The sequence below is a fragment of the Cottoperca gobio genome, chromosome 21 (genome assembly GCF_900634415.1).
Source record: "Cottoperca gobio chromosome 21, fCotGob3.1, whole genome shotgun sequence".
Classification (NCBI taxonomy): domain Eukaryota; kingdom Metazoa; phylum Chordata; class Actinopteri; order Perciformes; family Bovichtidae; genus Cottoperca; species Cottoperca gobio.
Genome location: NC_041375.1, coordinates 20675926 through 20699307, shown reverse-complemented (window position 1 = coordinate 20699307; position 23382 = coordinate 20675926). Strand labels below are relative to the sequence as shown.

The 23382-nt window shown below is 42.4% G+C and overlaps 1 protein-coding gene across 3 annotated transcripts in view; it reads right to left on the bottom strand.

Annotated features, from left to right (window-relative positions):
• il1rapl1a (interleukin 1 receptor accessory protein-like 1a) overlaps window positions 1–23382 on the bottom strand; it is a 146645-nt gene that overhangs the window by 85481 nt on the left and 37782 nt on the right. The window contains exon 1 of one of the 3 annotated variants that reach the window (XM_029459416.1): window positions 5209–5317. The exons of the other annotated variants lie outside the window; for them this stretch is intronic. The gene's annotated coding sequence lies outside the window, so the exon portion shown is untranslated. Of the gene's footprint in view, window positions 1–5208; window positions 5318–23382 lie in introns of those variants that run through there. 3 annotated transcript variants of the gene reach the window in all.

The following is a 23382-nucleotide window of genomic DNA, read 5'->3' as shown; positions in this document are numbered from 1 at the left end:
GCAAGCACTGTGGAATCTGGGAATGACCTGTAAAATATCTCCATAAATGATGTCAGGCTACTCCAACTGCTGAGGGTGCACCACAGCTCCAAGGTCAAAGAGTGCAAGGCTAGTTGGTTAACTGGGAATACGCCTCGAGCTCTTGAAGAAAGGCGTGCTCCCTGTCTAACTGTTCTATGGACAGATAGTTTCTTCCTCAGGCTGTTTATCTCACAGTTCTTGTCCTGAGCTAACAGGCTAGCTCAGCTATAATCCACTTAGTAAAGATACTCTACCCTGACTGGACTGGAGATTTGGCCTACATGTCCACCTAGGTTAGCGTGCACGCTACAGTGAAAGTAGAGGAGCTCATTCTACAGATAAAATCATGTGCGATACACATGGACACTGTATCTTCCAGCCTAATTTGTGAAATGTATACTTCGGCTGCTGCAGTACAACAACGTGCAGAAGAGAAAAAGAAGTGAGGTGGAGGGCACAGCGGCAGAAAGAACATTTGACAAACGAAATCAAAGACACTGGAACAGACCCTCAGGCGCACTGGTCTAGTTCCAACCAGCAGATCTTCCTCAATTCCCAAACTGAGGTTAACCTATGGTGAGCTATCAGTCTCTGACTAATTAGCTACCATTTGTGTATCCGGCAGGTGTATATTAGGGAGTACATGTGTGTGGCTGTGTAACCAGAGAGATTGAGAGAGAAAGAGAGAGAGCGAGGGGGAGGTGATGGTGTGGTGAGATAAAGTAATAAGAACCCTGCTGTGTGCCAGTCTGTGAGTGATACAGAGCCTCACAGGGACAGCTATGCTTGTAATTAATACTCTTAATTACCAGGGAACTAATGTGTGTCTGTGTGCGTGTTTGCATGAGCGTGCATTCCCTACGAACGGTTGTCTGCCTAATTATGTCTGTTAAACCAGTAGGCTAAGCCACAAATGTGTGTGTGTGTGCGGGGGGGGGGGGAGGGGGGACATAATGAGTCAAACCGTGTCTAATTATCATTCATAATAATGAGAGCAGGGGCTCTATAGATGCAAACAGGCACACATGCACTCTCATATGTGTCCACATGCACTCCTCACAACTTGAACTGTTAAGCACCTTACTGATGAACACTATTTACAACTACCCAAGACAAGCTGTTTTTTGGCAATTGAGTTATATGGCTAAATTATTAAAATATCATCCAAAAACAAGAAATAAAATCCTATTTTCCATCATTATGTCAAAAAAGAAATACTGCGCGATTCACTTCCATTTTGTGCATCACATTTACACATTAAATGGGAGGTAATCACTAGAGAAACACTAAACCACAAACAACTACTCCTCCCCTGACATTAGAGTGAGTTTCCATTGGATGTAGCAGGTAAGTCCTCTGGCATCTCTGCATATCAATCTGCTAATCAGCAGGGACGGCGGACGCTTCATTCAGCCCTTTTCTTTATTCAGCCTCTACAACCTCAAATGGATATGACCTCTGCATCTCTCTCTCACACTCTCCATTTCTGCCCTCCCTGCCACAACAAAAACTGTTTATTCTAACGAGCATGTATCCTGATTCACAATGAAAGAAAACATTTTATTCAATGGCGGCGCGCCTGTCAGGTTCTTTCACCATGCAGATTTGCAGACACGTGCCGCCTGAGAAGCAAAAGGGAACTGTTGTTTAATGCGATGGCCTTTTGTGGGGGGGGGGGGGGGGAAACCATTTTTATGTCTGAAACTCAAAACTGTTTTATCAACTCAATTAGAGGCTGACATTTCCTACATCCCCACGCTGGGCTGGAAAATCAATGCTTCCCGCTGGAGGAATACTGCAGTCTTCACCTCTCACTCTCCCTCTACTGACAGCACATGCACATCTACACACACAAATACAGGATCTCTCCATGTTCCAACCTGCACCTCTGGGACGTCACACCTTTAGTAGCGATTCTGTTCAGCCACTCTCGGACAAGCCCATAGCGTAAAAGATGTCTCCGTATGGACACATTCCCACATGGCTGTCAGACTGAGGGAAATTGGCCTCTGCCCCAATGAATCTCACTGCAGCACTGTAAGCTGCAGCACTCCTTCACCGCTACTCTGCCGCCCTAACACTGCTACATCACATGATGTGTAGGGCATAGGTATGGGTAGGGTACGGGGGAATGTCAATGTCAAGCTACAGGATATGTGTGTGTGTGTGTGTCACAGAAACCTTATTACATTCTGTGTCGAGGCAGACCTGTCCATCTTTCTGTGACACTAAACTAAGGCAATAAATATAGACCCCTGAGCTACAATAAACTGACCCACATTCATGCAAATGCACAACAACCAAATCCTCCAAACATGCACCATCACAGCGCGGGCTACGTGTCTTCTAAACCAACTCCGGCTTTTCTCCCATAATCAAATTCCCTGTTATCCTTTCACAAACAGTATCACCCAAGTGTGCATCGCTTTCCTACTTATATATGTCTCTTACTCTCTCATGCCTCTTCTCCCAAATCACTACCTGCACTCCTAATAAAGTGTAATTATCAGATGTTGGGTGGGCGGCAGGGTCCTCGCAGGCCAGGAAGACATTCAATGTTCTATATGCAGATAAGTACTCTTAATAACTTTCTGTCTCTCACGTTCTCTTTCTCTCTTCTTCACCCACTCCACGTACATGACTCCATCTCCCCATCCTGTCCACTCAATCCCTCGAGCTTGGCATCGATCTTTTTTCCTCCTCCATTGCCTATGTGGTGCTTTCTAACCGATATTTAGAACAATAATGACTAATTCCCGTTGGGTTCGGTACACTGTGTAATTTATTTTCATACGAAACAAATTATTACCTTACAGAACAAACATCTTGTATAACCAATAAAGGTAAAGAATAGACTATGGAACACCACCTATGTATTCTTGGCAAAGTCTAATCACGTACTATAGACCTTCTTGGTTTTCTGTCTCCACAAGCGCAGGTACTGTGGCTGACCCCTTAAGGTAATTGTGCAGAATCTATAGTAAATGGTTTACTGCGCTCGTACGCCCTGGAATAAGATAAAAACACCACCCATAATCTTTTGGCAAATGATGTATTATTCTCCTTTGCCCTGAGATAGTACGTGATACTTTGACAGTAGTAGATATACAGCAAAACATTAATGCAAAACATTAACAATCTGTTCGGCTCGTCACCTCTCCACCATACTCTCTTTGCGGATCTCTCTACTTCAGCCTCAAGATTAGTGATTAAAAGGATCAGCGCAGTTGACGACAATCTGAGTCTTAACCCACAGTGGTAGAATCGCTGTGGTCTCTGTAAATCACTGCGGTTTTTCTTTTCAGCCAACAGTTCTTTGAGTCTTTCTTGCAGGCTAGATAGGTGTACAAATCATCTAACCTGGGTGATCCACCTGCTTCTATACACATTTCCAACTGATTCAGTTCAGAAAAAGACAAAACATGGAATTCTGTAAGCTCAGTTACAGACGCCTTTGAAGTTGAAATGACATTTGTTGCAAAGGTTCGGCAAACTACAACCTGATAAGGAAAATAATCTTCTGTGTCATCCATCTTTGCTTTCTGGGATCCACAACAGTAAAAACAAAGCCAGTTAATGTAGCCTGGCTTTGGTTTGGTCTACTCTGGTCCAGGGGGGGCTAAGATCAGGTTTAACAGGTGACACAACCTGAATTAACAATAAAAAACAAAGCTTTTCTGCATGTGAGTAGAAAAAACGACAAATAATTTATAATTTATTCATATTTTAAGCCAGAAGCTGCATCAACTGAAAGGTTATGGTTGTAATATTTTATGAATATAAATGATGGTATACATGTATAACACATTATATGTTTCACTGAAGTGGCGTTTGTGTATTAATGTTATCTCCTTGTCTAAGTAACTTGATATCTGACTTTTTAAATCACTCCCTCTGTGCTCTCTTTAACTTCAAAACAGTATGTTCTTTTATTTTAACTCATTTACAAAACCCCTTGACAGCAATTGTCTTATCCATTGTATTATTTCTTCAGCTTCCTGTTATTTTATACTCATTAGTTGGGGCTTTATGAGGGAATACTGTACACTTATTGCTGTTTTTTGTACATAATGTGAAATTATTGAGCAATACAAGTATTTTTTGGGGGATATATGAATATCCGTAAACCAATTTCATGCCAACTGGCCAGCAGGTGTGGAGATATCTTGCTCTGAGACAAAATGTTGGACGGATCAACCAAACAACTCCTGCAAAGAAATGTACCAAAACTATTAACATGTCACTTTAGTTTAAATTCTAGCAAGTGTGTGGAGAAATATAGACACATAATCTATATTTGCAATGAAGGATTGGAAAAGCAGAGAGAGCGAGAGAGAGAGAGAGAAACAAACAGAGAGATAGAGGGAAGGGAAACTGTGATGTGATGTGATGTGAAGGCTGCATATGCAAAGCAAACAAGCAGCATGTCTGCCAGGCCTGCTGCCACACAGCTACACCGACACAAAGCCCCACCTGAACAGTCCAGTGCCAGACTCCGAGTGTGTCCCCACTGCCACGGCTATTGTAAACCAAATCTCTCTGTTTTTGCTCATTGTTCAAAGAAGTATTGAGTAATTGAACCCATATTTGGTTCTTTCACATCCCTGTTAATTTGTTCGTGAAGAGTTTTCTTTTTCTCCTCCTTGTAGTCGATTCCAGCTCATTTTCCTCTGTAGCTTTTCTCATCATCACTCACAGGAAGTGCAGAGTTATAATCTGAACTTTGAGTAATTTGCACCTGAGGTTTTCAAATGCTGAGGCACATGCCCGCAGGGAATGAGAGACATGAGGCAAAGATACCGAGTAAGGTGAAAGGGCCAGGTGTGTGCTGCTGCTCTAAAACAATGTGAAGTAAGATAGTATAGTTTGGGGGCTTATCAGCCGGTCACAGCTCATGGCACCAATTAAGGTATTTTAAATACTTTATTGCCGGATTGCTGCAATTCACTTACATATCCTACTCCTTCACCGAGTCATAACTCAGAGAGTGTGATAACTCAGTGTGATTTACAATTCCAGAGGATTAACTCCTGTGTACGCTGCAAATAAATGTCCTCAGAAATCATATTAAAAAAGACGTTCATTATAACTCAGAGAGTCATCAATATCATTTTAGAGTTTTCTTTAGTATCAATGTGATCCATTGATAGTTGGATAAACAAGACTCCATGGTAACATTATACTTACCAGAATTGTAAGTGTCCTATTGGAAGTGTCCCATTGGAAGTGTCTTATTGGAGGTGGCCTATTGGAAGTGTCCTATTGGAAGTGTCCTATTGGAAGTTCCCATTGGAAGTGTCCCATTGGAAGAGTCCTATTGAAAGTGTCCCATTGGAAGTGTCCCATTGGAAGTATCCCATTGGAAGTATCCTATTGGAAGTGTCCAATTGTAAGTGTCCTATTGGAAGTATCCTACTGGAAGTGTCCTACTGGAAGTATCCCATTGGAAGTATCCTACTGGAAGTGTCCTATTGGAAGTGTCCCATTGGAAGTGTCCCATTGGAAGTGTCCAATTGGAAGTGTCCTATTGGAAGTGTCCCATTGTAAGTGTCCCATTGGAAGTGTCCCATTGGAAGTGTCCCATTGGAAGTGTCCCATTGTAAGCGTCCTATTGGAAGCGTCCTATTGGAAGCGTCCTATTGGAAGCGTCCTATTGGAAGTGTCCTATTGTAAGTGTCCTATTGCCGCAACCTTTTTGAAATGTGTTTTAGTCCACTGGCTGATTTACTATGATTGAATTATGTTCCAGACTCGGCCTTGTCTGCATCAACACATCTTTCACACTTAATCAGAGAAACACGCTCTTCTTCTCTTCTTTCTGCGTGTACAGTACTGTAATTAAAACATCTACGATATAATCTTGGTTTAGCTTTCATTTAAACTTTCAGAAACACTAATAAACTGTTATCATTGACTGCCTCACTGCCAGGTTAAACACGGCCTGACCTGAGACTGCACAAGCACGGGATAAGATGGCCACCGCTATTAGGGACCTTACTAACTAATGAGTAAATTTAAGATAATGACCGTTCTTAACGTCTGCTGTAATTGCTGTTATGCTCCAATGGCGGTCTTTTTCTCTTGTTCTCTCTTTTTTTTTTATTGATTGTATTTTTTTCCCAGGTTGTTGTTCTATAGTGTTGTTATTGGCAATTATGTGGAAAATGCGATAAAAAAAGTATCTCAGAAACAATTCAATGACAAAGAATAGCTGATTACGCCGTTTAGATTCCCGATACATTATCCCCATTAAGTCCTGCTCAGAAAAGATATACTGGCCACTCTTGTTCATGTGTCCACATCAGTGCGATGCGATCATAATATCCTTCTGCATGTAAATTCAATCAGAGCCTCCCTTTCTCTGCATCTTGCTTTATTAAGGTTCGATCCTGACTTTATTCTGTAGTGCACGCACTGTAAATTGTGCTGTAATGCACAGCAGTATTACATTAAACTGCTGAACCTGCACCTGAGGACCACAGAAAGGATATAGGAACAATACAGAAATGAAGTCAATCTAATTTGTGGCAGTGGATGTTGACATTTGCATACATATTGCCAGAGTAATTTCAAAAGGCAACATGAAGCTTTCCGAGATAAACCAAAAACAATACCTTAAAAATGAAGCAAATCCTCAACAATGAGATATACCCCACATAATCTAAGCAGGTGTTCAGAAGGAAACCACAGACAAATGTATTTGAGGCTAAGATAAAAAAGTAAAACAGGATGCGTAAATCTACATATACAGTACATTATTAAAAAGTAGTTTATAGGCAAATCAGAGAAACTTTCAAGTTTGCCTGAAGGTGACAGTCCTGTTTCTATTGTTTCATATGGAAACCAGGATGAGTTTGTTGCCCTTGGCCAAGTTCAGCACAGCTCACTCAGATCCTTTTAATAACTCTCCAATTGACTTCAAATTAACCAGAACCCGTTATAGAACAGAAATGTCCCCTGTTGTGTGGGAAAGGGTGTCACTGAGACATTAGCTTTTTGACTTTACTCTCTCTCTCTTTCCCTTGCTCATCCTCTCTTCCTTTCTCTTGCTGATAAAAGGCTCTTTTTAAAAGGAGAACAGAAAGCTTGTCAGGATTTGGCCAGCTGGAGAAAGTCATTTAAGGCCCAAATTGATGCACTCAGGACTCTCAATAGTATCTCTCCAATAGTGGGGGTAGCATAGAGGGAGATGTGGTGGCCGGGTCATTGTTCCTCGTAAATGGCTCTTTATTTCAGAGGCGAAGTTGGGAAATGAGCAGCACCGTTCATGGCGGCGGCGGCGGCGGCTGCTGCACTGGGGAGGACGGCCATGCGTAAAATGGAACACTAAGAAACAGGAGCCCCTAATATCTTAACAAGCAAAAGAGTCTAAAGCTCTCCTACATCATGTGCAGTTTTACTGGTAATGGAAACACATGCAAATAAAGTCCCGATAAGTTATAAAGCCAAGGCTGTGTGTAACCACCATCCATCATGCTGATGAGCTGCAGGCAGGCTACATAGACACGAATCCATACACAGCATGACTGGCTGAGCCAAACCCCTTGGACCATGACCGGGAAGAAAGGCCTGAGAGAGGAGAAGCATTTCAAATCACGAGATAGCCAAATGCAAAGTGTGTGCGCCTAGTGAGGGAATCTCTGTTTGTCTATGCAGGTGTCAGTCTGCTGTGTAGTATTAAAATGCCAGCAAAATTCTTCATCTTCTATCTTTGTGTGTGTGTGTGTGTGTGCTGGTGCTCTCCATTGTGCAGCTGTGATCCATGAGATTCAGGCTGAGCTGTCACTCCGCTAATCTCCCCCAGTAGAAATACAGCTCGGAAAATGTCATCTGAGCATTCAGAATTGTGTTTACACTCGCTGCAGGTTCCATCGCTTCTAATTTGACAAGTCATTATCACCCATGCTCCTCTTCCCTCTTCCCTCTTCCCTCTCGCGGCCTGAGACACAAAAATAAAAAAACAAAAAGAAGGTGGAAGAATGAAGGAGACAAAACAAGGGCATTCATTTCCACTCACAGACACACGATTGTGCTCTCAATCAGGTAATCCAAACATCTCGGCTGGAATGGGGAGGATTACTGTGACGTTGGTTCATTTACATAGGCCATGCTGCTTCAGATGTCTCGGTAAATTCCTCATCTTTCAAGAAGTCATTCCCTAAGGCTCGCTCACATTTGTAAAATACAGAACAGAGACAGAGAGGCCTCCTGGAGAAGCTGTTGGCTGTCTGGTAAGAAACGGCAGCTGGTGACTATGTGTATTGGGAGAAGAACACGGCTCTAAACAGCCTCAGGTCCGCAGTGAAGTTGACTGTGACAAGAGCCGCAGTACAGTGGTGATTCACGATTGGACAGAAAATATTGGACCACCTCACACAATAAATCCCCCAAAATTGTTGGTTTATTCTCATCTGACGCCACATGACGCTGCTATCGTCAGGACACCAATGCAGTTATACTTTGGTTTGGTCGGGTTCATGGTTAAGTTAAGGAAAAGATCAGGGTTTGGGCTGCAATAACTAGTGGATTAAGGTTAAGCAACGGCCGCTGTCGTGGTAAAAAGAACATTTGATTGATTCTATACACAACTGTAACTGCATTAGGATGTTGCACAATATCTCGCTGTCTGAGCTTGATAACATCTGCTCTGCTAAAGAACCAAACAGACGCAGGTGCTCAGTGAACAGACTGCATTGACAAATCCAGACAAAAAAAAAAATCCCCCATTCGGGAAAAACTTCCTGAAACTGAAGCATCTCTTCTAAAGTTTAGTGGGCCACGGGGTTTCATATCCTCGGGGTTTGTGAGCGAGCATTTCTCGTGACCTCCATTACCAGGCGTGCGATTTACAGCCTGAACTCCCAAAATACAAGATCTAACCGCAGACAAGGACACACAGAGGAAATCAGGTCTTAATGCTGCCAACATTAATGGTTCAGACTAGAGTTCTGGTTCACTGTGCCGACCCCTGCACATCAACCCTTTGTCTCAGATTTGTACTCAATTGCGAGTCTATCCGTGGAGCTGTCCGTGGTGCTGAATGGTACAACGTGAGTAATTCTGATGCAGACACAATGCAATGGCTTCACTTCAGGTTGGGTCTGGATACATTGGTATGATACTTTGTTTTTGTTTACCATGTTTTAGAATACATTGTGATGATTTATTTTTTGTTAGAATAAAGCCTCTTAGTCATACTGCATGCGTTTGGTCTCTATAGAAAAATAAATGCTTATGTCTGCATTTGTTTCTTTCGTCTCTGCCATCTGTTTTTCTAAAGAAGAGAACATGTTTGAAATAAGAAATGGTTGTGTCGTTACTCCACTTTCAATGTAAAACAAAAGTTTTTTCCAATGGTGTTCGTCTTTACTATGACCTCTAAAACAAATCGAAAAAAAAAAACCCCAGTATAAGAGGAAATCTGTGTCTCAAAAACAAAACCGAAATAAATAAATAAAACCATGGCCATGGTTGAATATCAAATGTGATGTTAAATCAAGATGATAGCAGGAGAACTGACATTGAGAAAGAGAGAGGGATGGAAGCACTGACCCATCCGTCTATCCAGTCAGTGGAGAGACATCTCCAGTGCGGAGGACACTCGGGCCAGAGAAGATAATGACACTACTGCCCAAGGCTTAGACCCAGGCTCCATGCCCATGATCATAAAAACATATACACACAGCTCAAGTGATTTCTATTCAAACTATTGCTTTCCAGTATGCTCGCTAGACTGCCATGAAGGACAGGTACAACGTGAGAGAGAGGTCCGCAATCATCATCTGATGACACACAATTGAGATTATTTTTATTTCGCCTCATGCTCTCCCTGTCTCTTTACTTCTCACTTTTCTCCCACTCCTTTCTTTTGTTGTTTGAGGTGCAAGCAGTGTGTTAACAAGGTCAGAGATCCGCAGAGAGTAACAATTTATGTAACACAGTACACTTTGATGCCCCCGCAGAGTTTCACTCCCTTGGTTTCATGCCATGACACCTTCCGGCTTACGCCCATCGATTCTCCTTCGATCCTCTGTTCATCCCCTTTGTGCACGACCCTCATTTAATCCCACCCTTCAAACTCAACCCCTCTCATCCCAACGTCCGCGACCCTCATCTCCCTCTTTATTCCGAGAAACCAATGTGCATTTATAAGTGTTACGTTAGTTTGAGAGCAGATACAACAAGAACACCACGGTGATAATAAAACGATGGTAAAAGGTCCAGCGTGCAGTTCAATGCGTGTCTGTTATGCGAGTACCATGAGCATATAATCTACAGTATATGTATTACACCACTTGCATTGAGGGAGACGATAAATGAGCAAGGGCTGGTGATGAAAGAACATTTTCAATTAAGATGAGCATGAAGCCTGGTTCATTAATAATGCAAAAATCATTACCCCCATTACGATAGCGCCCCAGTTTAAAGGAACTGTATATGAGCATGTGTTTGCTCACCAGCTTTTTAATGCAAGCGTGTGTGTTGCGTGTGTTGCGTGTAAGTAAAATGGATTCTTCGAGTGATTTGATGCCAATAATTCATCCCTCTTAATGGCCAAAGGAAAAAGCTTTACAGTTTCTCAGAAAGCTGAACAGCTTGTGTGTGCACGTGCATACAGAACGTGCACGCTTTGCTGCACCTGGCTGCATGCGCAGGGACAGGAGTGTGAAAGTGACAGAGACAAGAGAGATGGGCAGACTTGTCCGATGCCGTCTTTTAAAACATTTATGCAGCTGGAGCTTTCTGTCCCTGATTCTAAGTCCAACTAAAGTTCATCTCTAAACGAATGTGCTTGTGAAGGAGCCGGGAGGGCAAGTGGCAGCAGTAAAAGCAGCAAACACAACACGGTGACCCAATCTTTCAATCTGTATTTCATAACACCATACTGACGCACACATACAGTAAGTAGCGATAACATACAGTGAGAAAAGAATACAGACATTATCTTCATCGATGAACGCGACGCACTAAACAACAGGCGACGTCGTGCGCTTATTTCCTACGCTTGTGCCGACATTATAAATTACTGCCTGCGTTTAATGGAACAGCAAACTCCCGACATTAACCTGCTAGCCAGGGATTAAAGCAAACCCCTTTACATCTGAAACTGTTGAATTATTCATCCGATCGCCAATAAGGAGCGGTGCTAGAGAGGACGGGGCCTCTGGGTGGGTACTTCCAAGACAAGCGACACAGACGCTAACATGCACTGCTCTCCAGTGGCACACACATTAGTCTCACGAAGTTACATTTGAACCATCGAGGAAACATTGACGAAGGAGTGATTTATGGAGACTTAAGAGATGAACTCAGCGACAGAAATTAACAGAAATTATACCGACTAACATAACATGGATTTGTCCTCGCGCCGTCTCTGAGCTTCCTGTTCTCCCTCGGCCCGGAGAGCAGGGAGGGCAGTGCCTGTGCGCCAGCTTTAAATAGGAATTAGCAGCAATTCATTGTGATAGTGATTGAGTATGGGTCCCTGGGGTGGGTCTGCTCATTGTTACCAGGCCTTGTAAATCTACAGTAATCCTCCCAGTGCAGGACAGAAACACACACACACACACACACACACACACACACACACACACACACACACACACACACACACACATATACACACATGCATAGAAATACATGCATGGTTATTTCTTTCTGACAAAAACATTAATGTGAAAAAATAAACCTAGACTCAACCCACATGCTGGTAGTACAATTCTCACGGATTCTTTTTAAATTCGGTACATTAATCACAAAATCATATTCAGAGCACTGTAAGTTTGTGTTGTGGTCCGTGTGAATATGATTAGAATAACTATGTTATCCAGAGTTTGGATCCTTACACTAACTACTATCCATACTGCTCATTCTGTAACATTTGGCCTCCACCCACTCGTCCAGCACCCACACAAGCACACATGGCTGCTGAGACACAGTGAGAGTGCAGAACTAGTTTCTCTTGCAAGCTTCCCTCGGCTGACTTCACTAGTTTGTGAATTCCTTGAGCCCAGCACAAAAGATCACTGGAGATCACTACACTGGAGAGGAGAGGAGAGGCACATGTATGGTCCTTGTTCGTAACACAGACGAGAGGACGGTAGCTTCAAAGGAGTAAAAGCCACAATCCATTAATCCCTGCTCCAAAATGACATATAAATTCCTCATGTGGTTTCTGAGCAATAATGTCTAAAGTATCCCAACATAAATCAACCCGAGCTGGTTTTAACAATAGAAAGGTCAAGCTGGAGTCGATTGATGGCTGTATTGAATTCAAATTTAAATTTCAGCTTCGAAAATGTCCTTTCAGAGCATTTCAGGAGTGAAGGGTAAAAAACACAAGGAAATAAACAAAAGGAGACACATACACATGATGGACGACGTGCAAAATCAAATATCTACAATATAATCAGTGGTACTTTACTTAGATTAAAGTTAGACCTTTTGCTAGAATAGAGCACAACAATCAATTTCAAAGGAGTGAAATCAATTTCCAATATATAGAACAACGTATCGCTATATGCAGACCTTCTGTAATTTGACCCCGCTGGTTTAAACTGCAAAAATAAAGCATTTAATTCAAATATATAAGAAAGTAATAAAACCAGTCATCTACCATTAGCATGTCCTGCCCTCACATTTACGTGCATGCACTCATCTGTGCCTGCAGACACACAGAGCCAATGCACGACCCCACACTGAGATATTGTATCTGCTGCTCTCTCGGGCATGCACTATATATACTATTTTCATATTTAAGCACACAGTGGGTAAAGGCTCCTCTCTGGTGCACAGTAGGTGTTGTGGAAATAAATATTTTATACTAGAATCTAATTGCATTTTGTGGCCCTGAGCGCCCTAAAAGACAATCTGCAATACTGCTCTAATGGCTACGCCACAAACACACACACACACACACACACACACACACACACACACACACACACACACACACACACACACACACACACACACACGCACACACACACACACACACACCTGGTTTATGGACCCAGCTTCTCACACTTGTGCATTCGGTGTCTGTACACCAGGGGTCTCTCATATAGGTCTTTAGGTCATGCAGGTGTGTGTATGTATTATGGGTTTGTTTATACAATCTAAAGAAGCAGAGTCTCTGAGTCTGTGAAGCATGCAGTTATGTCACAGAGGACTGTGTGCGCCCTTTCTGCCTCTGCTTATTGACCGGAATGGCCTTGTGCATGCCACATGAGAGAGTTTTGAGGCTAAGCATATGCACATACAAACCCATACGTTTAGTAAACTTATATAGGATCTGGAATTTAAAAAAGGGGATCGGTGCATTAGCACATCAGCGAGGGATCTACGTATCCTGACGTGATGAACCACTCAAGAACTAGCACAGCCAAACAGACAAATACAGAGATAACTAAATCTTGTTTGGGCTACAGGCCACAGATTATGTATTGTCCTTCAATGATGGATTTATTGACAATCATCAGAGCCAGACATGTATAATCTAAGGAAAGGCCAAATCAATATCCACTTCAGAATGCAACACCTACCACTCCGATGAGGGTTTAAACCCGCTCAAACAGGAGCCTGGAAAAGCTCTACCAACCCCCGAGGCCAACTACCAGGCAAATCCCAAACCCCCTGGTTTTAATAAGGGAATCAAAATAATCGTCAGGGCACAGGCTGGCCTTGGCTTTGTTTTTGTGTCCTTCGATATGGGCTGATGGATGATGCAGAGAGTGAACGCCGGACCTGCATCTACCTCCACACACAGAGAGAGAGAGAGAGAGAGAGAGAGAGAGAGAGAGAGAGAGAGAGAGAGCAAACAAACAGATGGTCACATAGTCAAACATAATTGTCTAAAGGTCGAGCTGTTAAAATAAAACCACTCGCTAAAAAAAATGCAGTCCAGAGTGAGTCCATTACTGTTAGAGTGTGCTGCATCCCTGCCTGTGTCCACAGAGACCCCTTTAGGATTACCCAGTATGGCTGTGTGTGTCACAGGGTGGACTCAGTGCAGCACAGAACTCCAATATTTCTGCTGGCACACAGCCAGCATTTACATATGAATAAATATGAGCAAAAATCAAATAAATAGAAGGAAAGCATGGGAAAATAATCCTGTTAAAGATCAAACAGCAGGCTCCCTTTCCCCTCCTCCTGTCGTTTTCATCTGCCTCAATTTCTCACCAATTATTACCTATATTCCTAAGCAATTCAATGCTCCCACTTTTCCCTCACTCGGCTTTCAAGCAACTGCACCTTCACTTCCAATATTCATTTCCGGTTCTCTCCATCCTCTTCCTCTTCATATTTCCTCCCTCTTCCCACATCTTTCATCTCCTTTTCGATTTCATGGCCAGCCATATCTTTAATCTTTGTCTCCCCCCCCTTTTCCCCTGTCCAACGCTCCCTCTCTGCCCTCCCTCGCCCCTCTCCAGTGCAGAACTAAATGGAGATTAATGAACAGTGGAAGATGTGTCTGTCACCCAGACAGTCAGATGCAGCCACCACAGCTAGTGAAGTACTAGATATATTCAAAACACACCAGGGAGAGTGCACTAATACTGCTCCAGCTGAGAAGAACTACAGATTAACCCTCCACTTCTATTTAGATGATTTGTAAATACATGCATTCCTTTCTACAGTGATATAAAGTATTTGGTACAGTATGTGGGTTTCCTCTCCTACCTCTCTCTCTCTCTCTCTCTCTCTCTTTTATCCTATCATTGTAAGATATTCAGAGCACACCCCAGTGTCTCATTTCCTCCCTAAGTTTAAATCCTGACAACTGACTGGCCGCTCGCTGCTCACACGCCAGTCAAACAGCTCTGATAAGCCCCGCAGGAAATTGACTCGTATTTTAGAGCTTCATCTCCCACATCACATCCTTCCACCACCCATCATGCCCTTGTTTAGAGGTCAAGCAGCTTTCCCTAATCTCATATGCAAATGTGTGCATGCTACAGTGTGAACACAGGGGTGATGTATGAACCAAGTCTATAATTCATGAGCTATTACCAGTGACAAGTTACACTTATGTTTGAACACAACTTCATTCTGAGGTTGGCTGTCAAATGGCAGCTGAACACACGCATCCCACACGCATCCCACACATTGTGTGTGTGTGTGTGTGTGTGTGTGTGTGTGTGTGTGTGAGAGAGAGAGTTTGTTCAGAAATGGATGAAGAATCCGGCTGCATGAAATATTTAGCATGGATTGCCTGGCCATCTTCTTAACATATCCTAACCTGCTGTCTTATTGATGTGTGTGTGTGTGTGTGTGTGTGTGTGTGTGTGTGTGTGTGTGTGTGTGTGTGTGTGTTTGCATAAGAGAATAGCGTAGTTCTCTCATCACATCACAGCGCACCACACAAGTGGGTTAAACAAAAAAAAACATTCTGATGAAGATGATGCATTTACTAACAAAGTAATTACGAGCATTGATTTAAAAAAAACATCCACAAACAGGCCTGTGAATGCCACGTTCACACTACAAACAGCTGCTTATACACACACACACACACACACACACACACACACACACACACACATACACACACACACACACACACACACACACTCACACACACCCGCTTATCGAGGCTCAGCTTTTTATGTGTGCTATATTCATCTATTTATTGTGGCTGGGTGGTGCTTTCAAGACGCAGACATGTCCTCTGGAGCTTTTCTGTAGCAGGTGTGCACAGCAGCCAGGGGGACGCAGCAGGGGGACCGGGCTCATGTGACTCTCCTACTGGTGAGAAAGAGGCAGTAAACTGACAGGCTGGCGAACACTACTGGGACTCCAGTCAACAGGAAGACTCCTGTGAGGCCTTTGTCGATAGATATGCTCGGAGAAGCTGGAGCTGAATTACATAAAAAGCATCTGCCCAGTAAAAATAGATTCTAATTTCTGCATCTGTTTCGAAAAAACTGAAGTTTATCTCATGACCTCAAACGTCCTGAAATATCAAAGGCAGAGATTTATTTAACAAGAATGAGATAGTGACCTAAAAAGCTACAGGACGGGGAAGGAAATGGCAGAAATTGTCCTTCTAACCTTCCATCTGTAATTAAAAAGCGGTGCTGGCCTTCTTGTGCTTTTGAACACCTGGTCTTTAATTTCAAAGCATTTTTTCACAACTGTTGTATTTCCTTGACCTTCCTTAGTGGCTACATAAATAAATGAATAAACAATGAATCTTTGAAAGCAAAGATCATAAGATCATGGAGAGACTGTGATTTTCCAAACACATCTCCTACACACACACACACACACACACACACACACACACACACACTTTCTCATAATTTTCTCATAACCCTCCTGCCGCTCCTTTTTCTTCAAAATGTCACAGCGAGAATTGACATCATTAATTGTCATGGAGTGATCGCTTCACACTACATCCCCCACCTCCTGTTCTATTTTTTCCATGTATGCCCTCATCCCTCATCCTAATCAGCTCGGGGGTAATGCCTGTGTCAGGTTTGCTCATCTGTGACTTACATGGAAACCGCTGGGAGCCTGAATCCAACTCATATACTCTAGACCCCACATAAAACACACAGCAAGTCTAAAGGTCTGCATGCCAAACAACCATATTAGCGTCAGAGTGTGGTAATGGTCGTGCGTTATGGTAAGGCTTTACTGTGGGCTGGAAGGCTTTACATAACAGGAGCCGACCTATTCAACGGAAAACCTTCCATAACTCAAAGTTCTTTTCATAAGGCTCCTGACAACCGCTGATCACAATAAGATAATGAGTAATTCAGATGAATATGAGCGATGAAAGGTGATGATAAATTAAATTACAACATGGCACTGAAGAAATTTAATGAACATTATAGGACTATTTGGATTTTATATAAAATAGCCGTTCTAGAAATAGTTGAACTTATTTAAACCTAACATCATTGCTGATGACATCCTGCACTGTAGCTCATCAGAAGTCAAGTTTACGCCTTTGTTTTTTGTTTTTTTCCAATCACACCATCAGTTCTGTGTTGTTTATCCTGCACACGCATCATCTATTGCACGTCTGTCCGTCCTGGGAGAGGGATCCCTCCTCAGTTGCTCTCCCTGAGGTTTCTTCCATTTCTCCCCCTTTAATTTTGGGGTTTCTTTTAGGAAGTTTTTCCTTGTGCGATGCGAGGGTCTAAGGACAGAGGGTGTCGTATCCTGTACAGTCTGTAAAGCACACTGAGGCAAATGTGTAATTTCAGATTATGTCCTATATAAATAAATTTGATTTGATGATACTGCATTGCGTTGCGGCAAACTAAGATCCAATTTCAAGTTTGTTTTCGTGTCCTCTGTGTTGGCACTCCCGTGGCATTAGCGGAGTGGCTCTATTAAAATGAATGAGGGGATTGCGTTTCTTCACACAGGCCTGAAGTGGGTCTGAACGTGAAATTACTGTAAATATAGTTGCATGCAGTGTGACAATGCAGCGGATGATTGTAACACATACGGCTGCATTCCCTAATTCGCCAGTTGTTCAGATAAAGTAGCTCGACCGTGGATTACCTTTAAAACCAGATCATGTAATCATCTCATGTCGCTTGCCATACGTGACTCCTCATATCTCAACAATGACATTGATGATTACAGCGTTACCGTAAGAGATGAAGATGGTGGTAAAAGAAACTATAGAAGCGACACCAAGTTGCTAAACAAAGTTTATAAATTAATATCTGAACACTCGCAAAATCCTGCCACTTCTTTCTCAAAGCAAGCAGGTGGCAGGTTCATGGACAGACCAGAGAATTTATGGCCTTGCTGAAGCCTCTGCAACACTTTTATTACCTCCGTCTGTTCTCTAATTGAAGGATTCAGTCGTATGCGTGGAATGGTAAGTAAGAATGTCATTACTAAAAGGGGTATTGAGGCGTTGGGATACACTGAGAGACTCAATGCCTTTCTAAACTAAATCAGAAGGTGACAGGAACAGCAAGTTAAACACAGTCAAGGGGATGTTTTGTGATTACCAAAGATGAAAGTGTGTCCCGACGTAAAATATGTGAAGCCTAGAAAACTGCTATCTTCCCCTTCATCTTTAGTTATTTACTGTACCTCAGTCATTTCCTCTCTCTATGCAATCATGGAGCTCCCTCTCTGTCATGTTCTGTATCATAATGTTGTATTTTTCCTCTATTTTGTCCTTCACTCAGCATACATTTCCGTCTCATTCTTATGCTAATATTCCCATTTTAATTTCTTTTTGCCCTCCCTTTTACTCACAGTGTTCACTTTCTCATCCACCCTGCTAATACCGGCATTCCTCTTATCCCCCTCCTCCCCCCCCCCATCCTCTTTCTTCCGTCTTCCCATCCTCTTTTGATCTGTGAGCTGAATTATTCCATCTTACCCGGGCTTTTAATTCTCTTGATTGAACCAATTACCTTCTGGCTGGATCAATGAGGGAAAGGTAATGATTTAAATGGCTGCCGCATAAAGCCACACAACCACTTCAACTGGTGCAAAAGGGAAAAAGGGAGGGAGAGGGGGAGGGGGAGGAGGAAGAGGAGGCGAAGGAAAGAGCAAAAGGAAGGTGGTTTAACAGAGGGGGGTAAATGAATATCCTCTCTTTAACACGGCCGTGCATGATTCAGCATGTACGAATTAAGTGCTTCACTTTGTGTCTCTGCCTTTACCTGCTGCACGCTGCACTGTTGAAGCACGCAGACGAGGCAGACTGTACAAAACCCAGTTTCCTCAGGGATTATCTCAAATGTATGGGCTCTGTGGAAACTGGGTCAGTCTGATCCTAAATGGTTCCACCGTAGCAGAAACCCACTAAGTCAACATCAGTATCCTACAGTCTATCACATGCATGTCATCCTACCTCTCTAGTTCATGTAACATGTAGATCCCTAAGCACACACACACACACACACACACACACACACACACACACACACACACACACACACACACACAAACACACACGTTTCCCCGTCAGTGCGACTTGTCATGTCCTGTTGAGTGAGCCTTCCCATCCTATTTGGCCTTCCTCCTTCATCCTCTTATCTATTATTGATGTAATGGAGCATTGTATCTAAATGCAGCTCTGCCTGTGATAAGCACTTGAGCCCGGAGGGAACCAGGGAAGCAGGCCAACTGGGTTTGCTCTGGGGGCCAGTCAGTGCAGAGATGGATGAAGGATTGGGCAAGGTGGTTATCTTGGGCTTGGACTTGGCCTGACACAGATATCTGTGGCAAAGAATCTCCTCCTCATTTGTACCATCTCAAGACATCTTCAGACATGGAATTGCTGGCTTCATGAAGCTGTTAAAAGTTATGGCATTTTATAATCACACATAACGGTTTCGACTTGAGGTTGCTGCCTGTTTCACAGATGAACGTGCTCATGCATCAAATGTTAAGTTCAGCCATGCAGATGAACGCAAGTTACAAATATAATGAGGAAGGACACTGTACTATATTCTTTCTGCGCTGCGAGATAAACATTTATTTTTATAGACTTTATCAGACATTTAAAGAATTTCAATTATTTAAAAAAGTACTCAGTCACAGTGTTTGGTGAGTTAACTGATTCTATTTTCTTTGAACTAAAGATAATTGTGTGGTACCTCTTAATAAGGAGAATAAAATGCGTGTCATTTCTCTCAGTATCGTGTTTATCGACTTTACATTTAAGGGGAACTCAATTAATTGTACTGTATACATCACAATCTGTCTACAGGCTGCACATATAAACAAAAAGGTCATTTAACTATTATAAAAAGAGGACCTCTTGCATCATCTGGCTGAGCATCAACCAGCACAGTGATATAAGATATTCAAACATGTGCAGAAGGTTGCAGGTCATTGCTCTCTCTAGAGGCTGCTCACAGGTCAAGTGCAGCAGTAGAGTTACAAGTGTTTGAGAGGATAAGCAGTAAAAAGGACAGCGAACTAATGTCTGGCCTCGAGATACACCGGGGCTACAATAACCAATGAGCTGCCAATGGGCAAATAGTTGAGTCGCAATGTTTTTAATTACTCAAAGCAAATGCAAAGTGATTGACAGCAGTAATTAGTTTAGTGCTCAGTCTCTCGCGTCTCGTCGGTCTTTATTACTCCTTTCGTTTTTTGAGTAGTGTGTCTTTTTCGCTGGTAACTCAAGAGGGCCGGAGTAAATCATTAGTTAAATGCTTCAGAGCAGCCACTTAGTCAATTCAACAAGTTGATAGTCGGACATAATGACAGAGACACCAAAAGTTCAATCAATTGAAGATGGGACGAAGGACGGCCCGATAACTCTGTTTCAAGTCCGATACTAGTGCGACATGTGTATGGATGCACTTTGTGGAATATAGCCATCTAAAATATATATATATATATATATAGCCCTCAACATGTACTCCGTAATGCAATAATTTAACCTGTTCGCACAAAAAACCTTTAACAGCATGTTTTGATGGGTCAGTCAACTTTGTGCAGAAGTTTAAATCTTAGTATATATATATATATATATATATATATATATATATATATATATAACTCAACACTTCATTCAATCAATGATTATTTAAATCATAATCATTCAGGGCATGATATCATTTTCAATGATGCCATGAATACAATAAAAACAGGATAAATACCTGAGAAAACAGTTAAAACAAGTTGCATTTAAGAGCGGAGCGGTTTGTTATCATGGTTTCAAATGGACCTATAGGTGCAATTAACTTATGTGCTGTAAGTAGTTTTTCACTTGAACGAGTTAAATAATGACGATAAAAGCAATTTAAATAAGGAATGTAGCCTATTCCTCAATGACACGTTGTTGACAGAAGGTTTGGGCTAATGGATCCAATTCGATGATATCCCAGCCAGTGATTTGGTCCAGTATCGGACCGATACATATACCGAGTTTCAGATTGGCACATCACGTCTCTCTGTGTGAAATTTGTTCCATCTCAATCAATAAGCGCTTCTGTTGAGGTATGTTATAAAGTGCAAGCACCTTCGTGGTCCATTTGAAGTCCAAAGTCCCTCTGAGCCACTTAACGGAGGACAGGAGGCCGATGGCAGATTTGTTTACTACGGTGAGGTCAGCGGTGATCGGTTGAGGACGCAGTGGCGGCTCAGGATCAGTCAGAGTGTAACGGCACCACTAAACCCTTCACTCTCTCTCTCCATTGAGATGGACCCAATTTCCAATCATCTCTCTCGTTAGAAGAAAGCAAAAGAGCGAGAGAAAGAAAAAGAGAGAGAGAGAGAACGGAGAAGAAAAAAGACAGAAAAAAGAGAGAGAGAGAGGAGAGAGAGAGAGAGAAGAGAGAGCAAAGAGAAGGGAGAGCGGAGAGGAGAGAGAAGAGATGAGAGAGAGATGCGAGAGAGAGAGAGAAAAAAGAGAGATAGAGAGTCTCTCTCTCTATCTTCGCTTCTTCTGTCTTCTCCTATATCTCTCTGTCTCTCGATGTTATCTCTTCTCTCTCTCTAGGTCATGTATCTCTTTTCTCGAGCGAGATAGATGAGAAGAGAGAGAGAGAGAGAGAGAGAGAGGAAGGAGAGCGAGAGAAGGAGAGAGAGAGGAGGAGAGGGAGATCGGAAAACTAGAGTAGAGAGAGAATAGATAGAACTAGAGAGAGAGAGATGTAGAGCGAGAGAGAGAGAGATTAGAGATAGAGGGATATGAGAGATAGTATTATATGATAGAGAGAGATAGAGGAGATTGGGAGGTGGGTGTGGTATATAAATTGCTATAGAGATATAAATATATATAGTATATGTAGAGATATATATAGGTTATAGAGATAGAGGGGAGAGAGGGGAAGAGAGGCAGGAGTGAGCAAGGAGAGAGAAGAGAGAGAGAGAGAGAGAGAGAGAAGGGGGAGAGGGAGAGCTAAAAAAGGAGGGAGAGAGTCGAGAGAAGGAGAGGAGAGAGAGGAGAGAGAAGAGAGAGAGAGAGGAGAAGGGAGAGGCGACGACCCCAGAGGAGAGAGATAGAGATTCTTTCTCTCTCCGTCTTCCCGCCTCCTATCTCTATCTTCTGTCTCTCTCTTGTCTCTCTCTCCTTCTCTCTCTCTTCTCTCTTCTCCTCTCCCCCTCTCTTCTCTCTCTCTCTTGTCTATCTGTCTCTCTCTTCTCTCTCTCTCTCTCTTCTTCTCTCTCTCTCTGTTCTCGCTGTCTCTCTCCCTCTCTTCTCTCTCTCTCTGTCCTCTGTCTCTCTCTCTCTCCTCTCTCTCTCTCTCTGTCTCGTTGTCTCTCTCCCTCTCTCTCTCTCCTGATATGAAAACAAATTGTAATCATATTTCTCATGTGCAAATGCAGTATTTGCATAGATATAACTCACTTCTTGAACAGTATATGCATTGATAACTTGACCTTTTACTCATCCCCTGGACCGAGACTAAGACATGTGTCGAAGCAGCTTTTATTATGTATTCCCGTTATATATATGAGTTATATATCTGCCAGAAGACCTTTTTAAGAGTAGAATTTGCATAAGTAGATCAATCAAACCATGTTAAAGTAAAGTTTTTATTTCTTTGGAAAGCAAATTACTCACGATACTGAATCATAAAAAGCTCTTGTGGTGCTCTTTTACTTCCCTGGATTATTTGGTGATTCATTTTATTGCTTTGTGTTTTATATGTATCCCCCTGTCTTCCTGTGTTTTACAAATTGTTTGCATTCAGTAATCTATGTTTCTGTTTTATGTCTTGCTTTAATTGGTTTGCATTTCTAGTATGAAAAATGCCGTATAAACAAAGGCTTGATGGAGAGGATCTTCTGCATTACCCAACCTGGTTCTAAAACTCCATTTGCTAAACTGAGATGAATGGATAAAGGAAACAACAAAGAACAAAACCCAGTCACGTTGCAGGGATCATGTACGAGCAAATATGTGCCGTGGCTGGTCCAGACACGAGACAGCAAATCCAGAGAGATAAACAAGTACTTGTAAACCAACTGACAATAGACAATGCTTAGAAAATGGCAGCGGTGATGGATGTAGTTGTTCCACATGAAAGTCCCTCCAAGAAGAACAAAATGTTATAGGGGTAAAAGGGAGAGCTAATGGCAGGAGGGGTGGTAGAAGCATTTGGAGATGTAATTCCCTGGAAGAGTTGCTGAACAACATAAAATAAAAGCTCCATGTCCACACACACACACACACACACACAGACACACACACACACACACACACACACGTTCATACTGTGTTTAAATGCAGCATAGATCAGGTATAACAAGGCCACAGTAAGTGAGTAAACTTAGGCTACTCATTTGAAATGTTCTGTTGTGAGATAGCAGGACAAAGTCCAATTATGGAACGCTTTCACTTTCCTTGTTACAAAACACACGCTGCGAAGGTAAAATCTCCCTTTCACGTTTTATGCAAGAAAAAGCAAG